This window comes from Bos indicus x Bos taurus, chromosome 28 (assembly GCF_003369695.1).
Source record: "Bos indicus x Bos taurus breed Angus x Brahman F1 hybrid chromosome 28, Bos_hybrid_MaternalHap_v2.0, whole genome shotgun sequence".
Classification (NCBI taxonomy): domain Eukaryota; kingdom Metazoa; phylum Chordata; class Mammalia; order Artiodactyla; family Bovidae; genus Bos; species Bos indicus x Bos taurus.
In genome coordinates, this window is record NC_040103.1 from 26,256,601 (window position 1) to 26,277,834 (window position 21,234).

The window sequence follows — 21,234 nt, forward strand, 5'->3', positions numbered from 1 at the left end:
ATGTCAAGGTGATTTCTGTATCTATCACCATGTCCTGAGCTATCAGGTAGATGGCAAGCTTCCTAAGAGAAGAAAAACATACCTTTTTGTAACTCTCCTGTGACCTAATCCAGTTTCTTTAAAAGGGCACATATTAAGAAATATTAGATTCCATTCCAAAATCATTGTTAAAATATGAATATCCGGTGGAGTATCTGTTTTGTGTAGAGGGATGGGGACAGGGGGTTTTCCCTTCTCCTTCATTTGTTTCCCCCACCTAGAGTCCTCTTTTCCTTCAGTATTAATGGTAAGATCTAATTTTCAATAAGGGCTACCAGTTGGTGCCTAGAAATCAAGTGGCCAGGACCATTCAATAGTGATTTGCCTTCTTGGCCTCCAAAACCAAATCCAGGGCTTGAGTTCAAGCCCATAGTCCTACCCCATCCATCAGAGCCGTGCACTACCAGGAGGCCATAGCTCTCTGAATGCTTTTACTTTTCTAGAAAAAAACATGTTTCTCGTGCAGCAATCTTAATAAATGCGATTGGGCTCCATTTCTTGGCTTTGAGGTAATGAAAAATTAATTACCATACTTTTACAAGTAATAGTTTCTACTCACAGCACTCCCTTAGAAGTAAATATATCATAAATAGTTACTGTTATACCAATGGCTGGTGGATTGGGCAGCCTGTCGTCCATAAATCCTTTTTCAACAGACATGTTATTTCTTCTGGGGAACAAACAGATTTGTTTTAGATCAGAGAGTCAACTGACAGATGGCCTTTGTAAAAACACACCATTTGTATAAATAAATTATAGTTTTACTATGGGATTCTGCTTGTGTGCATTTGGAAAATCAATGCCCCCATTCTCTAGAATGGATCTGAACTGTAAAGGGCTATTTCACTGAGGTGTGAGGCCATATCACACAATCTCCCAACACAGATGCTGAAGTCCAAAGTCTCTAGCCGCACGCTGCCACTTCCCATCACAACTGTCACGAAGAGTTCTGCCTGGGGGTACTGGGATGATCTCCCAGGGAGCTCCAGCACCAAACAGAGCAAGATACCAACTGGCACACTCCCCTGAGCTCCAGGTTCTGTTTCCATTCAATTTAATGACATCACGTGCCTTATTTCCCTAACTACAACTCTGCATAATTGGGGCTGACAATGTATTTCCCTTAGAAACATGAAACATTTCATTTTCCTTTACAACAGAGCTCATTGGTTAAATGCTAAACATTTGGTAGATTTCTTTAAAATCCAAGTTAGGCCTTTTTTTTTTGCCTGGGCTTTCTCCAGTTTTGGTGAGCAGGGGTACACTCTTCTTTCCCATGTGTGGGCTTCTCACTGGTGGCTTCTCTTGCGGAGCACAGGCTCTAGGCATGCTCACAGGCTCAGGAGCTATGGCTCAGGGGCCCTAAAGCGCTGGCTCAGTAGCTGTGGCACACGGCATTGCTCCACAGCATGTGGAATCTTCCCAGACCAGGGACTGAACTTGTGTCCCCTGCATTGGCAGGCGGACTTCTATCCACTGCGCCACCAGAGAAGTCCCAAACTGGGCTTAATTCTGAACCTACAGCAGTCTCAGTCACTACCCATCTTATAACGTCCACACATGTAACATACACACCAAATATTTATTTGTTCATATGTGGATGTATATACATAGATATGCATCACACCCACTCATGTAAATCCCCCTTTCAAACCAAAATGTCCTGCGTGCATTCTAACTGGCTTCAGTTGTGTCTGACTCGCTTCAGTTGTGTCTGACTCTTTGCAACCCTATGGACCATAGCCTGCCAAGTTCCTCTGTCCATGGGATTCTCCAGGCAAGAATACCGGAGTGGGTTACCACCTCCAGAGAATATTTCAGACCCAGGGGTTGAACCCGTGTCTCTTGTGTCTCCTGCTTTGGCAGGCAGGTTCTTTACCACTAGTACCATCCGGGAAGCCCAAAAGGTCAGGACACAGTATCTAAAAGGACATGTTCTATTGTTGTTCTTAAGAACCAGAACCAGTAAAATGTTTCTTTTGTTAGGGGACGATGTTCATTTTAGCCTGAGACACCAAGAATGCACTTTGCTGGCACAATAATTGCCTATGTGTTCTCTCTTTAAGGATATTATTCACTACCCAAAATGATTAAGATTTTAAAGCCACCAGTTCTGATGAAGGAAATAAATGTTCAACATTAATCATGTTTACAATTAAAAATATAACAACAGGAAAGACTCCGCATTTCTCTCATAAAAAACTTTAACGTCAGATTGCCTAATATTTTCCAGGCTATAAGGTACATTTAGAAGCTGTGTTTGCTTCTTAGCATAGTGGAAAACTGTTTAGCTTGATGTTTTGTGGGCATTCATAACCTCAGGCTTCCAAGTTGCTATTTAGAGTTAGGCCAGTTGGTGCCTTGATGGAATTAATATACCATCTAGAATTGCCTAACTTACATTCAAAGAAGAGCTTAAACCAATGATTTCCATCTGTTTTTATGACACTCCCAGGGAATCTCAGGTTACTTCAAAGGAGATCAGAATGCTCAAATGAAATTACTCTGGACATAGAAATCTCATACTCATGTACTTAGATATGTCAGATAAAAACATACACCTACATGATATAGTCTTCTAGAAGAGGTGAGGATCAGGAAATTAATAAGGTAATTGCATCCCAAGATCTCAGAAGGGTAAGACTATCACAAATTATAATAGCTGTCATAAACCAGATTAGAACTAATCATGGAAAATAAAAGCCCACTCAATTCACACAACATCAAACATTTGGATCACAGAAAAAGTAAAATGGCTTGGAGGGTGGGCAAAATTGAACCTATTTTTAAAATTGATGATTTTGTGGATGAATTACTAGCAGACCCAACAGAATATGAATCTGGTAGCATGGCTAATTCATTTCTTTCATCTCTAAATCATGTGACATGCCTGTCTCTTAAGTGAAGAAACAGTTCATCCTGCCTCTCAATAAAATGTTTATGAGAGATCCTTGTTGCTAATGGAGTCAACTCACAATCAATACATTTATTCATAAAATCACGCACACATACAGGTCAAGGGTTAAGAAAATATTTTCATTGCAACGGTAATCAACCAAACGTACTATAGTCATGCTTTTCACTGACTCCTTGAGGATATGGATTGGGAACGGTCCAAGAGACTTTCGACCTTGTGACCAATCACAAAATTGCTCTGCTTAAAGCAAATGCTTCCCTGGTGGCTCAGCGGTAAAGAAGATGCCTGCAGTGCAGGAGACCTGGGTTCAGTCCCTGGGTCAGGAAGATCCTCTGTATAAGGAAATGGCAACCCACTCCAGGATTCTTGCCTGGGAAATCCCATGGGCAGAGAAGTCTGGCGGGCTACTTAGCAACTAAACAACAACCATAAAACAAAGAGAACGAGGCTGCCGCTTCCTAACTGTGACTGCGCGCAAGTTTCTCTCCCGCTCACTGCCTCAGTTTCAACACCTGTAAAAAGGAGAAAACAACACCCACCCCACAGAGTTGCTGTCAAGACTACATGAGTTAGTACTGGAAAAGCTCAGTGCACACAACAAGCATTCAATAAGTGTAAGGTCCTACTAACATTATTTATTATTCACCTTTTCAGAGGCTCCCTGTGTGGGGAGGCCATTGCAGAACTCAAGATTATTGATGAACTCATAATCCTGTTGACTATTTCAAATGTATTTTAACTATACAATATTATCTCAGTGCTAAATTCCTGTTCATGTTCTAAATGTTCAATAATAAATATAGACAATTTAACTAGATCTGCATATTAGGTTACATTTTTGTCCCCTCTACATCCTGAATACTAGATTTTTCCTATCACATAAAGGGTTTGACCAAGTGAACTCTGGGATCTCTTCTAAGAACCAGACTATTATGAAACTGACATTCCCTTGATTCTCTGAATTTCAACTACATCATCTATTTGAAGCAACCAACCAGTATGAAAGGGGAAAGTCCTATCTAGTAAATTTCTTAGACTCAGCCTTTATCAGAAGAGCATATAACAAAATGCTATGATGAAACGAGTGATATAAACTACACATAAAAATGACCATGCACGTATTTTTATTGGGAAGTTATAGGGAGAATGTGAATCTAATATATATTGATGAATTATTCAGCTCTATCTCAGTCAGCCTGGCTGGCTGTGTCACAGGATAGGAGGATTTTTCAAGCACTCCCAGAAGGCTCTTGAGCCCTCTTGAATGTTGGCCTGGAGGTTATTTCTGATCAAGTATAGGCATCAGAAATCTATACAGTAGGGGCTTCCTGTAGGAAGGGAAAATCAAAACCATTATGAGATGCCCCAGGAGATCATTTTTAAACTCTGTAAACATGTCTTAGGAAAAGAGAACTTTGTCCTGACTAGATTTCTGACCTGGAAAGTGACCTTCAAAGACAAAGAACAGTGAAGTCATACACAGGGAGTGTAAGAGAGTATGAAGGTGAAGGAAGGAAGTCCCAAAGAACAGAGACCATTTGGGTCCAGGAGACTTTGAGAAGCCATGTGAGAGTTAAAGACAGAGAGGTTTATTTATACCTTTATGATACATTATAATCTTTTGGGAAATAAACCAATGCTCAAAAAACCCTTTGAAGCACATTTGGTTTAATGTGCTATCTAATTCCATCAACAGCCCTGATTAATTAGTATAAATCCAGAGGGTAATGGACATTTGGGGTCTTCCCACTTAAGTCTATTGGAGGCTTTTACACTGAAAGATTGCCTAAACACTTATACATTTATAGGATCAAATACACGTAATATTACCAAATGGAAGAGGCTTTGAAATGCATCCATTTGGCCAGTGTTGGAGAACTGTGTTTTCCTGTGGGTTTCTCTTTTGTGAAGACATCAAAAATTTGCCTCTCCTTTTGTCAGTCCTTTGACTTACCAAGAGCGGGAGATCAGAGGAAACAAGGATGGCCCATAGCAAGTTAGCTTTTCCCACTGAAATAAACAAATTCCTTTGACTCAACCCCCCTAGCCATGGAGCCCTAGCTAACATAATACAAAGGACAGAACTGGCTTCCAGTAGAACAGAACTACAATAAATTCCATTTTCACACCTGATATTGTCCACCACACCCCCATAAATGTTTTTTTCCCAGAAACTAATAGTAATTGGTCTTTAAGACAATAGCCTCCTGCTAGTCTTAATACCTACCAAAAATACAAATTAACACCCTGTAAAAGCAACTGAACTAAAAATTATGTCCATGCACACAGTCTTACCCATGAAAACATACATCTGCTACTCCAAAGAATATGCAACACTGGATTCTATCTTAATTTATAAAAAGCTAAAAGGCAGACATGGATATAAAGTCTTAGTTCTCGTGGCTGTGGCCACCCAACGCTATCGTCCCAGTGGTGGACACAATCGTTAATGTATTTATTATTCTTTATTATTCTTTAAGGACACGAGACATTGGAAAATGGCATTTTTCCCTTTCACCTTCTAAGGCTTTCCCCAGGACTACCAGATGAACGCCCACGCCACCTTCCTCCACCAAAGGTGGATCCCGCTAACAGGAGACTCTGGATCGAGACCATAGCGCCTCAATCACCAGCTCTGGGGGAAGCCTCATCTTAGCAAGTAGCCTTCAGCGCATCCAGCGGATCCGCCAGCTAAGCGGAGGCCGCGCGGTTTCATCATTAATGCTCCTGAAGGACAATAGCTCATCAAGCCCCACCGAAAGCCCCGGACCCGTCGCGGAGCCTGGGCTGGCGGGGGATGAGGCTGAGCGACTCCTCCTAGAGGTGGTTATGTGGAGAAGGAGCAATCCCTTCTCCCTCCTCCTCCTCCCCCCGCTACTATCCGCGGCCCGGAGAACTGCCGCTTGCCGCCATTGACACGCACAGATAGAACCCAAAGAAAGGCAAAGAGTCCTGCCCGGCACCGGCGCCGCGCCGGCCGAACCTGCGCCCGGGAAGCGGCGCGCGGAGGGCACCGGGCGCCCGGAGCAGGCGGCGCAGCACCAGGTGAGCCCGCCATGGCGGTGGCATTATTGTTCAGGGGGCTTCGGGGTCTGGAAACAAAACGCGCCGCGGGGGCAGTGCAGGGGCCGGAGAAACCCCCTGCCCCTCCCCGCTGCCCAGCCCCTGCGGGCGCTCCCCGGAGAGCCGATCCTTCCCGCAAAAAAAAAAGAAAAAGAAAAATTAATAAATCAAGCTGCCCAACTTGCCTTCTCGGGAAATAAAGGGGGGGGGGGGGGATTGCTAAAGAAGCGGTAAAATTCCTGAGGCCGGCGAGGAACCGGGGGCATCTTGGGCAACGAGGGAGGGAGGAGAAGGGATGCGGGGTCCAGCCGCCGGCCCCGGGCGACGCTGGACTCGAGGGAGCGGAGGGCTCCTGGGGATGCGGAGTTGGGGGCGCAGAGGGGGAGAAGGGAGGCGCCCGGCTGCAGAGGAGGGCTAGTCCGGGGGCGGTGGTCTGCGCAGGGGCCGAGAGAGCCCGGGCAAGGCCGCTCTGGGGGCCTCCGAGGGTGCCCAGGTCGGGCGCCGGGTGCTCCGGGCTGACAATGGAAGGGGCGCGGAGGCGCCGGGTGGAGGGAAGAGACCGGGGTCCGGGGGCGGGCCGCGCCAGAGAAGGTCAGGCCGGGGACGCGGGCCCCGGGGGCTAGGGTCTGGGGCTGCCGCGCGGTGAGCGGGGCGCCGCGGGCGGCTGCGAGCCCCGGGCCGGTGCGGAGGAGGGTTCGGGGCCGGGCACTCCCCTCCGGTTTCCTTTCCGGGGCGCCCGGTGCCGACGCGCGCGCTGCGCTTTCCCCGGGAAATGGCGGCCCCTCTGCCGCTCGCTTGGGCAGTCCCAGGTTCCCGCTTTGCGCGGGAAAATAATAATAATAATTAGGGTGAAAAGGAATAAAAGTAAAGTGTCTACGACTCAGGAAAGGGCTGCGCCGGGCGCCAGATGCGGAGCGAATCGCGCGCGGGGCGGGGACCAGCCCTGCCTCCCCGGGCGCCCAGCCCGCTCTCCAGGAGCACCCCAGTTCCAGCCTCGCCCGCCTCCAGAATTCCGCCCGCGGGTGTCCTTCCCCACCTTTCCTCCTGGGGGCGCCCTCCGCTCCTGCCCTCTTTGTTCCGCACAACCACGGCCAGGGCACTGAGCTTCTAAAGGCCCAAACGCGCCTCCTGTTCCAGTCGTTTCCAGACCCTGATTATTCCTGGCCTGAAATCGGCCGCCGCGGACTTGAATTAATCCTGGTCACTGCTGGGTTTATTGGCAATGGCCCCAGGGTGGGCAAGGGATGAAAGAGACGAGGATAGGCTGAGAAACCACAGCGCGGGTCCCTGTGTATTTTAAGGGGGTGCATCGGCAACCACAGCCCCGAAGCCCTGATGGTAGGCTAAAGGCAGTTTGGGTTTTCCAACAGCGCTAATGAACTAAAGTATTAGCCTTTCTAGCCTTTCTCCAGCCCAGGGGAATTCAAAACCTGGCCTAGGTCTAAGCCCCCTGAGACCTCAGGGGCCCATTCCCCAATCGGCCCAGCACAGCAAACGACTTCCTCATTTTTTTCATTTGTTTTTGTGTCGAAATGCAATTGTACCCTCGCTGGGCTGCGCAGTTGCTATTGAAACGGTTCATTAGGTGGGAGAAAAAGAAACACTATTAAGAGCGAACATGTGTCTTCCTGTATGTTGTTTCTTATTTAGGAGCAGTTCCTTTGTGAAACGCAAACCAAGTTACATGTAATTCTCAATGAGTTCACCTTTAGCTGAAAGCTATCTCTTACCCCTTGTAAAATTCTTCTTATTTTCAAATTAATGTTCAGAACACCAAGATTTTGAACTTCACTAGTCGGTTTTTAGAATTGCTTTAGCTCAAGATTATCATATAAATAAATATAGGCACTGCTTGGAGGGAAGTTTCTCTTGAATCACGTAATTCACACCTTTAAAACCCTTATTTCCTGTATCCACGTTTCCTTTAAAAATAAGCCCAGTTCTCACTCTGGTTTTTCCTACCCTGTCACAGTTCCTCCTCACCCAGATCCATTTACTGCCATACTTTGGACATTATTAATGGTTTCCTCTATTTCAAAACCCTGTAAAAGAATTTACCTTCTTGTATCCAGAATGTTCCAAAGACTGTGACCCTGCTCCCTCACCATTCCGTCTTGTCTAGTTCCCGGGGGTTTTGAGGCGCCTTTGGTCTCCTGTTTCCCAGCGTGTGGGACACCCTGCTAGCTATTGTCTGAGATAACCAGGTCTGTTTTCACTGCTTCCTGCCAGCAAGGCGGGAGAGAATCCTGTCTTAGACAACTTAAAATGAAAGATATCTGTAACTTGTTCAAGGAGGAGGTATGTGCAAAAAAAAAAAAAAAAAAACAACCACCAACTTTCTTAGAATTTTTTTCATTCTCAAAGTTAGATGCTATCTTGGTAAATGCTCTTGAGAAGTGTGTATTAACCAGAGGTGAACGGAAAACTTATGGTTAGAGAGCATTCAACAAGCATTTGTGAAGTACCGGTTATTAAACCCCACTGGATGGGGGAAGGATTCCAAATATGAGGAGATCCTAGACCCTGCTTTCAGAGCGCTTACACCCCCAAACCTAGGAAATAAAATATATATGAAGGTAAAAGAAGGGGAAAGGAGATTAAGATTGGCAAACTAATGGAAAATGGGTACTTTTATATACTGCTGACAGGTGTGTAAATTGATATAGCCTATTTGGAGGGTAGTTTGGCAGCGTTAAAATTAATAATGTGCACATTCTATGACCCAGCAATTCCATTTCTCAGTATATATCGTAGAGAAGCAGGCAGGCGTGTACACATATTATGTTATTCCCTTCCATGGCAGAGGTTTGGTAATTTTGAAATTGAAGAAACCTAATGGCCATCAGTAGAGAATGGCTGAATAAACTCTGTACATCTTCTTGGAAATTAGGAAATGGTTAAAAAGAATGAAGTATACCTATATATACTGAGACAGAAAGGTCATTGAGACTTATTATTAATGAAAAAAGCAAATTGTAAAACAATATATATTGAATGGTACCACTTTGATGAAAACAAAATAAAACCATGAATTTGTATAAGTAAAAATGCATACATAAATGGATAGGAAAGGTGTAGAATAAGACACCCACTAAGAGAGACAAGAATTAAAGGGATTGTGGAGGAGTTTAGTCATATTAATCATACCTGTCCGTAACCATTGTTATAATATTTGAAATTTTACAACTTGGATTAATCTGTATGTTGCTTGGATAGCTAAACACAATTAATTTCAAAGTGATTGATAATATGTAATAAAAGCCATAATTTAAATGCTACAACAATTTTTAAAGGGAGAAAAGAATTCTAAGCTGGAAGGGAGGGCTTGGGCAAGGCTTCACAGAGAATGTACCAGGATTGGAGAGAAAGAGGGAAAAGAAACAGGCAGGAGAAGGAAGCCTAATGTAGATGCCAGGCTCTAGCTGGCACCTCCTCTTTCTTCTGCGTGATGATGTACATTCCCTCACAGGCTGAATCCTGGCCTGTCCTGCCTGCCCAGGTGCAGGCTGGGGAGTGAACTAAATGAACAGGTCACAGTTGCTTTCATCGCTATGATTCTGCTGCTGCTAAGTCACTTCAGTCGTGTCCGACTCTGTGCGACCCCATAGACTATGATTCTAGGCATACCTTAAGTTAGATGTAGAAGGAAAAAATGAGGACATGAGTCCTAACAGTGGTATTGGAAAATGGCATTTTGAAAAGGAATGTAGGGGGCACTTCCCTGGTGGTCCAGTGGTTAAGACTTCGCCTTCCAATGCAGGGGGTGTGGGTTCGATCCCTGGTCTGGGAGCTAACATCCCACATGCCTCAGGGCAAAAAAAAACAAAAACAAAATAAAACAGAAGCAAAATTGTAACAAATTCAATAAAGACTTTTTAAAAATGGCCCATGTCAAAAAAAAAAAAAACCAACTTAAAAATAGATAAAAATGGAAAGGAGTGTGGTGGAAACAAGGATGGGGATTGATTTTCCTCTGGATACTCAATGAGATATGAACTGGGAAGTAGGTTGGAGGGAAAAGTGTTTGAGAAGGTGATCCATTCCCTCTCCCCAAATATTACAAAAGGAACCCCAAAATACTATGCAAGGTGCCAATGGGGATGAAACATACAACAAAGGGTATGAGAAACAGCCCCAGACCAGGGTTCCAGAAGTGGGGGTGAGGGGACTTGGTCTGGTCTCACACAGACTGTAGCCATGGACAAGTTGTTCAGTGACCACCACCCCTCGTTTTATTGTGGCAAAAATTGGGGAGGGGGTCTAAATGACTAATCACTCAGGTCCTTTTCAGCCTTAGGTTATGATGTTGTGAGATCTTATGGGTCTAACATTGTGATGCTTGTGAATTCCCAGGAAGATGGAAGATGGGAATATGAGATTAGAACGAGACGGGCCCAAGGTGCCAGGTCTTGAGGGAAACAAGAGCATTCCCACAGAGCATGTGGCTCTTGGTGTTCTCCCAGGACTGTTTCCTTTCCACCCCTTCGCATTGCCTCCTAAGAGCAATGAGAGAAGCAGAAAGACATCGCTGAGTTTTAAGCCTCATGTTATACACACATCCAGCACTGTACTATTATAATAGTCACTTTTGAATTAAAATGTTAGCCTGCATTCTATAAAAATAGTCTCTAAAACTTTCTTTTGTGGAAATAAGTCATAATAGCTCATGTTTATTAAATGCCTTCCTGCCTGCCAGGTAACTGTTCAAGCATTTTATATGAATCGGTGAGTTTCATTCTTACAACAGCCCTAAAGACAGGTACTGTTGTTATACCCATCTTGCAGAAAAGAGAGGCTAAAATGTGCCCAAGGTCACGGCGCAACTGGTGGGTGGTGGACTTAGGACTCCCACGCAGGCAGTCTCACTCCACCAACCACATCCTCCTGTGTGCGCGGAGAGAACAGGCGGTACCAGCACTCCACTGATTCTCAGATTATGTTCTTTGTAAAGTTTTTTAACGTTATTCTATGCAAATTTTCTGTTAAAACTCTTCTTTATGTCACTATTTTACCTGACTGTGTCAATAAAAGATAAAGAGCATCAGATTGAACCACATCACACTGTACTTTAAACTGTCTTTGTCATGAAGTATTAAATAAGATAAATTTGGTGGTTTCTCTGAAGCCCTTACTGTTCATTTATCCATCTCACCATCCATCATACTTTGCCCGATTTATCTGACTGGCATTGCCAATTTCGACTTGGAATGGAGTAAGTATTTCAAGTCAAAATTCCCATGCTTTGACAGAACGTGTATGGAAACAGGCATAGGACCACCAGCCCCGTACAGGGATGTTTATTTCAGCTGATTCTGTGATGCCACAAGAATTAAGTACAGCAATAGTATAGTTTAGGTCAAAATTGCAACACGTGGTCTGACCAAAGATTTGAAGGTCATTTCTGGGTATGAGAAGTAGTCCTGATGATACAGTTTCGATGCCTAAATGTGGTTATTTCCATGACAACAGGATAAAAATCTAATAGAATGAAATAAAACTTTCTGGGAAAACCCAGGCCCTGTGTTCACTGGTCTGGCCTCAGTAATGGTTCATACACAGAACTGTGTTAACTTGTATTTTTGCTGTCTTCACTGTTCAACAAAAGCATAACAGTAAATAGTGGTGGTAGACTAGAGGTAAGTTCCAGTAGCTCATACCACATAAACTTTTAGATCAGACGATAATTCACTGGGTTCCCCACCAGAGCGCTAAACTTCCAAATCAACCGTCTTCCAGAATTTCAGTAAGGTAGTCATTCACTCAAGCACTGCCCCTGCTTCTAAACTGGATTTTCAGCCCTGGCTATTCTTTAATAAACAGTATAGATCATTGTCTTGGGGTGGAAAAGAAACGAGCCGTAAAACTCAGTAAAGTTTTTCAGGCCTGCGTTTTCTTTTCTGTGGCTATCATGGGTGATGGAATAGTGACTTCAAAGGAAAGATCACCAGCATATGATTTAATTCTACCCGATTGTTCCATTTCTAGGAATAAAGTAACAGATGGGGGTGGGGGGTCAGAAGAAGTGACATTTTAAGCATCTTCCTAGAGTAGCAGCAACTTTTAGGTCAGAAAGGACCTCAGAGGTCCGCTAGCACCATGGTTCTCCAGTGGAGTACCACAGGCCCAGAGTTCCTTGGAGGCCCAAGACAATAAAGAGTGGGGACCAAGCCGCCAAGCTTCCCAGGCCTTCCCCATTTCAATCTGCATAACTCCCCCTCTTTCTGTGTGTTATATATATTCTGAAAGATTTTTCGTTTGAGTGAAAGAGAGGTTCTGAAAAATCAACTGATTTGCCCGAGGGCCACAGCTGGTCGATGCAGACCTGGAATCCTTCCATAGCCCCGCCATAATGCACACTGAGGTCTAGCTTGTTCCGCCCGCAGATGGAATGGCACCGTATGGCTGGCAATCTCCTTACTGTTGCAGATGATACAACCTGCCAGGGCCCCAGACTATGGGGGACACTCACCACTTTAACCAGGGAGCAACACTGCCTGTCACCAACATAGAACCGAAGCAACAGTCCCCCAGCCACTGTTGCCCACAAGGTAACCACTGCCTGAGGACTGACCGTAAGGAACACAAGGTGGGGAGAGGCAGGCAGGGGGAGGGGTGGAGGAGGAGGGGCTCCAGGACAGCTGCCTCTGCTCAGCATGCAGTCTGTTGTAGCCGTGAGAGCCCGCAAGTGGCGCCACCTGTATCCTCAGTGGCCCAGCAGCATTGGATGTCTCTGGAAGCCCCTGGTGGGTCAGGCAGCACAAGGGGCTGCAGCCCACTCACTGACGGACTGGTCCACTTACCCACCACCAAAGGAGGCTACATCCCCTTCCCTCCCACTGAGCAGCTCATCTGGGTTCAAAGCTAGTCCCCTGCAAGGACAGGTCACTGTAATAACAAAACACCTCTCTGTTAATCTGAAACTACTCGATTTTAAGGAAACAGAGTAGCATGCCCACTGTTCTGATTTGTTAATTCTCAAAAGAGCAAAAAGACAAAACCAGGCTGGACCCAGTGAAGGGTTTTCTTTTATTATGTTTTCTGTGAATAAATAGATTCAGGAAGGCAAACTGGTTCATTTTCTTCTGGGATGTGTTACTAACTCAGAATCAAAGAGAATTCAAAGTATTTTTATTCATTCATGTATACTCATTTCTCATCTAATTAATACCATAGGTGGCCAAATGTATTTATGTTAGAAAGAAACAGAAGGCTAATAACAAAGAAGAAAGGAAAGAAAAAAATCCTTAACTCTGGTTCAATGAAGACAAAATGTTTTAAGAGTCACCAGAGATAATTGAGGAATATAAAATTTCTTATCCAGAGATTGTATAAGACTCGGGGCTTCCTGGTGGTCCAGTGGTTAAAACTTTGCCTTCCAATGCAGGGGGTACAGGTTCCATCCCTGGTTAAGGAGCTAGGATCCCACATGCCTCATGACCAAAAAACCAGAAACAATGTTGTAACAGATTTTTACTTTAAAAATGGTCCACATCAGAAAAAAAATCTTAAAAAAAAAAGTCACCGTGTACTACAGTAGCAGCAGATAACCTAAGTCCACTCCACATCGGCTCCATCCCACGCTCTGCTCTCCATCCCTTCTAAAATGTCTCAGACAGCCGCATATCTTCTGCCTCTGAATTAGAAAGAATGTGCTGGCAGTTGATTTTCCCGCCAGATTATTCCAGGACATGACTTGAAATGCTTTTTGAAACAGGACTGATTTGTAATCCGATAGTATAATTTAAATAAATTGGGTTAATGCTTGGTTCTAACGTTCGTGGTTGGTTAATTTAGTTAATTTGATCCGTGTCATCCTGATGAAATTGCATTTGATATAGCTCTTTACATTATAAATTGTTAATGCGCTTTAACATATATGACGATAAAATTATTGACTCTTCTCATTCACTTAGAGGTGGCCTTGGAAGAAAATGGTTTGGAAAGTATTACTTGTGCAATAATGATTTGCCCTTGGAGTTCATAAATGGAAGTGTAATAGAGCAAGTGATTTAGCTAGCTCTACTGAAAATGGTTTTTACAGCTACAAAATAATACTAATAAACTACTATTATTTTAATACAGTACTTATGGTAACACACTGAAATATGTTAGAATTTTATCAGGTATGAGACTGGAATTTTTTTTTCCTACCCTTTAAAAACATATTTCTACATACAGTTAATGTATTTACATTGAATTCCCTTATGTCCTACCTAATTTTATTTCATCACATTTTATTCTCCCAAAGGATAGTTTTGAAATGACAAAGTAAAGATGCTTATTGCAGGATCTGCTTTGTTTTTTCATAAATATTTACAATAGAAAATATTCTGAAGCACAGTACGACAGATTAGGGAAATATCATGGGAACTGAAGATGAATAAATTGAATAAATTTCAGCAATTTTAAAACGAATCCATTAGGGGATGACACTATGAATTTCATGATTATAAACGTTACAGAAGTTTGTTTTAAAATTTATTTCTATCATTCAAAAGAGAGAAGACCTCTTAGTTCTAGATTTAAAATAATGTATGTATAAAAGCATTTTGATTTATATACTTCTGAAGGGAATGACCTCAAAAGAGTATTTAAAATAAACTATCTTGATAGTCTAGATCCTTCGTCAAGGTGGCTCATCAGCCCAATCAAACTACACCTGTGACACACTGGCCTGTAATCATTGCTGCCAATCTCAAATGCAGAGTGCTGTCTTTTTTTAAAAGACGGTTTGCTGAAGCTCAGAGGCAGAAAAAGTGGTCATTTAAATCAGAATTGCTGGCGGCTGCTAACAGGCCATCTTGCCAGTTGGCTACTTTGTCTTGTTCCTCATCAGCTTGTATATAATAAAAACTTCAAGAAGTTGGGGCATGAAACTTAGTTTACTCTCGATCAGCTATTTATGCTTGAGAAAGAACTTATTTAAATTAAAGAAAGATACTGGTCTAAAAAGAGCTTCCCTGGGAGCTCAGCTGGTAAAGAATCCCCCTGCAGTGCGGGAGACCTGAATTCGATCCCTGGGTTGGGAAGATCCCCTGAAGGAGGGCATGGCAACCCACTCCAGTATTCTTGCCTGGAGAATCCTCATGGACAGAGAGTTGCAAAGAGTCGGACACAACTGAGTGAATAAGCACACAGCACACACATTGTTCTAAAGAAACCAGATTATTTTATCTTTTCATGAAGGTAGTCAGTGTATTAAGTAAAGTTTACTGTTTCTCACCAAGAGCAATTCATTCAATAAGGGCAAATGCTTGCTTAGGATGTTTTCTTTCCTTCCACTCCTCCCATCTGGGATTACAGTATAGTTTTAAATATTGTTTATAGGAATTCCATATGCTACAATTATGCAAATACAGACACACTGAATCTAATTCTACTAGTGAGTCTTATACAATCTTTCTTTTTGATGTGGACAGTTTTTAAAATCTTTACTGAATTTACTGGCCTTCCCAGGTGGCCCTACTGATAAAGAACCTGCCTTCCTGTGTGGGAGACATAAGAGACACGGATTCAATCCCTGGGTTGGGAAGATCCCCTAGAGGAGGGCATGGCAACCCACTCCAGTATTTTTGCCTGGAGCATCCCATGGACAGAGGAGCCTGGTGGACTACAATCCATGGGGTCAAAACAGTCGAATGTGACTGAAGTGACTTAGCACGCTGAAGTTATTACAGTATTGCTTCTGTTTTATGTTTTGAGGTTTTGGCCGAGAGGCATGTGGGATCTGAGCTCCCTGACCAGGGATCAAACCCAAGCTCCTTGCGACAGAAAATAAAGTCTTAACCACTGGACTGCTAGGGAAGTCTGAGTCTCCTACAATGTCTTGATAAGAAATTTTATATTCCTCAGTTGTCTCAGGACCAGTTAGTTTCCACTGACTCACCTGGTGATGAAAGTAAATCTGAATTTTTCAATATGCCATTCTTAATCACAAAACTCTTGAGCTTTTTCTCTTTACTGGTATACTCATATCTAGGCTAATTCCCAAGTGATGTTTGTTAAGATGTTAAATTAAAATGACACTTTTGATTTCCAGTCCTAAGTGATGGACTCTGAGCACCTGAGCTTTCCTAGAGCACATGAGCTTTTCCTCTGGAGCCCACAAAAATAATGGTAAAAGATGTACAAAGAAAATAAGCCCTTCGCAACCAAGCAGTGGGGGCTGGTGATGGTCATCCGCAAATGGGAGGGAGATTTCAGCAAATTTTTTTCTGTGACTGAAAGCACATAGAAATGTAGATGGCATCACAGAAAGAGCCACAGCTAAGAATAAAAGGAGGAGGGAGCTGCCCTGAAGTTGGGCAGGATGGAAAATGGAAAGTCATTGAAGGTCTGTCTCCAGAACAGCTAGGTGAATGTGTCTCTCTCCCTCCCCTACTCCGAGTAGGGCTTCTGTCAACCTGGCATTTATCCTCCAAACTGATGATCTGAGGTTTCTTCTCTAAAGAAACTGAAAAACTGCAGAGCAGATCTAGAATCTGGAGGATGGGTATGGCTCCACCAAGTAAAACTCTCATTCTGGCATTAGAGGGCTCTCAGTTCCTAACCAGGCATCCTAAGATGATGCCTGCTAGTTGGCATGCCCCATGCATGTACCCTGAGGTCCCAAACAGGAACAGTGCCTGCCAAACAATAGCTGTGGAAAGCTTTTCTGTCTGCCTGTAGTAAGCAACCATGTCTTTCATTCTTAAATATGAATGCATGCCCAAAGATCACCAGACATGGTAGGAAAGCCAACATGAAAAAGAAAGATGAAATAAATGGGACGACTGAGTCGAAAACCTCAGATGACACCACCCTTATGGTAGAAAGTGAAGAAGAACTAAAGAGTCTCTTGATGAAAGTGAAAGAGGAGAGTGAAAAAGTTGGCTTAAAGCTCAACATTCAGAAAACGAAGATCATGGCATCCAGCCCCATCACTTCATAGCAAATAGATGGGGAAACATGGAAACAGTGTCAGACTTTATTTCGGGGGCTCCAAAATCACTGCAGATGGTGATTGCAGCCATGAAATTAAAAGATGCTTACTCCTTGGAAGGAAAGTTATGACCAACCTAGACAGCATATTAAAAAGTAGAGACATTACTTTGCCAACAAAGTCCATCTAGTCAAGGCTATGGTTTTTCCAGTGGTCATGTATGGATGTGAGAGTTGGACTGTGAAGAAGGCTGAGCGCCGAAGAATTGATGCTTTTGAACTGTGATGTTGGAGAAGACTCTTGAGAGTCCCTTGGACTGCAAGGAGATCCAACCAGTCCGTCATAAAGGAGATCAGTCCTGAATATTCTTGGAAGGACTGATGCTGAAGCTGAAGCTTCAATACTTTGGCCACCTGATGCGAAGAGCTGACCCGTTTGAAAAGACCGTGATGCTGGGAAAGATTGAAGGCAGGAGAAGGGGACGACAGAGGATGAGATGGTTGGATGGCATCACCGACTCAATGGACATGAGTTTGGGTAAACTCCAGGAGTTGGTGATGTACAGGAAAGCCTGACGTGCACAGTCTATAGGGTTGCAAAGAATCGGACAGAACTGAGCGACTGAACTGAACTGAGTCTAAATTATTAAATAATTTAGAGAAAGAAGATGATGTAAACACACCCCAGGTAGTTTCAGGGAGATTGGAAGACATGGTGCATTCATAAAAAAAAAACAAAAACAAGATGCTATGAAAAAGGAACAATCAAAGAACAAAAAAGAATGCTCAGAAATTAGCAATATGATTACTAAAATTAAAAAGATGGGGACTAGCAGCCCAGTGGTTAGGACTCCACACTTCCTGCAGGGGACATGGGTTCAATTCCCTAGAGGGAACTAAGATCCTGCATGGGAAGAAAAGGAGTGAGGAGAGAAATTTAAAAGCCTGAGAATCAGAAGGAAAAGGTTGAGACTTGGGGGAGCAATCTGGGAGATCCAAGTCCTGGTTTACAGACATCTGATTAAGAGACAGGTAAAGGGAGAAGTGGGAGAAATAAAAGAGATGGGGGAAATAATCAAATACATAACAGGAAAAAATTCCAGGAGTTCTGAAAAATTTTAAGATTGAACAGGCTTATCATCAAGTGCTGACACCTAGACACATCCTTGTAAAGTTTTAGAACATGCAGAGAAAATTTAAAAGCTTGGGGGATTGGGGTCTACCAAACTTCTCTGTAAAACTGAATGCCAAAAATGATGGCTCAATGGCTTCAAAACATTGAAGCAAAATGACTTTGATGCTAGAAACTGCACCAAATAATAATCCAAAGATCATTCAATAAGGACAATTTCATTTGTGTAAGAAAAAGTTTACCTCTCAGCACTGTCCCTGAAGAGCAACATGAGGCAGGTAAAAGGAAAACAAGGGAGAACGCCAATAAGGAGGAAGTCATGGCATCCAGGATGAGCTGGGAAGACAGCCCCAGGATGACCACTCCACCCTGGAGCCCAGGGCAGAGGGCTCCAGGAACAATGTCTCTGGGGAAAAAGTGCCCCCTGCAAACAACCGTGTGACCTAGAAGCTGGGTGATGCCCCAACCAGGGATCAAACCCAAACCCCCTACAGTGAAGGCTTCCCCAAGGGCTCAGCAGTAAAGAATCCATCTGCAATGCAGGGGACGCAGGTTCGATCCCTGGGTCGGGACGATCCCCTGGAGGAGGAAATGGCAACCCACTCCAGTATTCTTGCCTGGAAAATCCCATGGACAAAGGAGCTTGGTGGGCAACAGCCCGTAGGATCACAAAGAGTCAGACACGACTGAGCATGAGAGCACTAGTCAATCTCAGTGAAAGCCGGGAGTCCTAACCACTAGGCCACCAGCGAACTCCCAAGGCAAATTTCTCTTCTGTCAACAAGAGCAAAGATAAGTACAGTCAACCCTCATTGTTCATGGATTCCATATATGCTAACTTGCCCACTCACTGAAATTTATTGGTAAGCCAAAAATCAATACTTGTGGCACTTTCGCAGTCATTCAAAGACATGCACAGAGCAGGAAAAGCTGACCCATCCACTGCACACCTTCCCAGCTGAGAAGGGGAAGGCCACACTCTGCCTTCTTGTTTCATCTTCCGCCTTATACGTGAGTCTTCATCGTGGTCTATTTAGTGCCATGTTTTTCAGTTTTGTGCTTTCTGTTAGTAACCTCACTGTTCAAAATGACCCCCAAGCGTAGTCTTCAAGTGATGTCTAGTGTTCCTAAGGGCATGGAGGCTGAGATGTGCCTTATGTAGAAAATATGTGTGTTAGATAAGCTCTGTTCAAGCAAGAGTTATTGATGCTGGCCGTGAGTTCAGTGTTAGTGAATCAACAATTCATATTACATAAGGTGTCTTTGAACAGAAACATACATCAGACAAGGCTGTGTATTGATCCGTTGATGAAAATGTTGTGATCAGAGGCTCACAGCAACCCAACCCTGTTTCCCCAAAACAGTTGTTCACCACTCACTAATGCAGTGTCCTGCCTACTTTATAGAACACATTATAGCACATGGAACTCTGCTCAATGTTATGTGGCAGCCTGGATGGGAGGGGAGTTTGGGGGAGGATGGGTACATGTGTATGTATGACTGAGTCCCTTTGCTATCCACCTGAAATAATCAACATTGTTAACTGGCTATACTCAATATAAAATAAAGTTTTGTTTTTTTTAAAAAAAAGAACTACTGCACAAGGATATATATATATCAAGGATCAACTGTAATTACACAAATACCTCATTTTATTGTGCTTTGCAAATACTGCAGTTTTTTACAAATTGAAATTTTGTGGCGACCCTGCCTTGAACAAGTCTACTGGAGCTGTACTTAGTGTGCCTCTGTCACATTGTAGTAATTCTCACAGTATCTCCAACGTTTTCGTGATTATTATTTTTGTTACAGTGATTTGTGATCAATGACCTTGGATGTTTCTGTTGTAGTTGTTTTTGGCATCTTTTTAGCAGTAAATTATTTTTTAATTAAGGTATGTACATATTTTTAAACATACTGCTGGTGCTGTGTGCTTGGTCGCTCTGTTGGGTCCGACTCTTTGTGACCCTGTGGACTGTAGCCCGCCAGGCTCCTCTGTCCATGGGGATTCTCCAGGCAAGAATACTGGAGTGGGTTGTCATGCCTTCCTCCAGGGGATCTTCCCAACCCAGGGATCAAACCCAGGTCTCCCACATTGCAGGCAGATGATTTTTTACTGTCTGAGCCAACAGGGAAGCCCAAGACATACTGCTATTGCATGCTTAATAGACCACAGTGACGTGAAAACATAACTTTTTTATGTGCTGGGAAGCCAAAAAATTCGTGTGGCTCACTTTCTAGGGTTATTCTGGAGCTACACCTACAATATCTCTGAGGTATGCCCGTAGTAACTTGGGTGTGTGTGTGGAGTGTCCTAGCATTGAACCACAGAGAAGGAAGTGTGATGCCAGCATCCCACTCAGGTCTGATGGGAACGATGTTTACAAAGCCTTCATGTAAATGCTATTCATTGGCATTTATTTTTAAAATTTCACCTAGGCACATGTTGTAATTCGGGATAGTGGAAAATACAGAAGAGAGAGGTGGAAATAGGGAAGTAAAGTCAGGAGGTGAGGGCCAAGGAAAGATTGGGGCCCGCACATCCTCATTTTACATGGCGAAGGCTCAGGAATCAGTATCTAAAGTTGTGTGTGTGAAAGTTGCTCAGTCGTGTTCAACTCTTTGCGACCCCATGGACTATACAGTCCATGGAATTCTCCAGGCCAGAATACTGGAGTGGGTAGCCTTTCTCTTCCCCAGGGGATCTTTCAACCCAGGGATCAAACCCAGGTCTCCCACATTGCAGGCGGATTCTTTACCAGCTGAGCCACAAGGGAAGCCCAGCAATACTGGAGTGGGTACCCTAACCCTTCTCCAGCAGATCTTCCAACACAGGAATCGAACTGGAGTCTCCTGCGTTGCAGCCGTTCCTTTACCAACTGAGCTGTCAGGGAAGCCCTAAAGTTGATGGAGTCAGTGATGGGGATTGAAACATATTATTTAAAGTTTTCAATACAATCAGTGGTGGAAATAAAATGATAAACTTCTTTACCTTTTCACTTTATTTTACTGTTGTGTGCAAGTATTAAATTTAAAGATAAATTCAAAAATTTTAAATAACTCATGTAACTTTCTTGTTTTCCCTGCTTTAGGGAGACCCCGAGCAAGTCCTAATTATATGTTTCAGCTTATATAAGCTCACAGAGAATTTAGGGTCTCGGCC

At 43.6% G+C, this 21,234-nt stretch overlaps 1 protein-coding gene across 2 annotated transcripts in view; it reads left to right on the plus strand.

Annotated features, from left to right (window-relative positions):
• The first annotated feature begins 5,647 nt into the window (after positions 1-5,647).
• The window catches only part of LOC113885246 (core histone macro-H2A.2), a 53,017-nt gene continuing 37,430 nt past the window's right edge, over positions 5,648-21,234 (plus strand). The window contains exon 1 of one of the 2 annotated variants that reach the window (XM_027530387.1): positions 5,648-6,001. The gene's annotated coding sequence lies outside the window, so the exon portion shown is untranslated. The remainder of the gene's footprint in view (positions 6,002-21,234) is intronic. The other variant, XM_027530386.1, reaches the window with a different exon arrangement.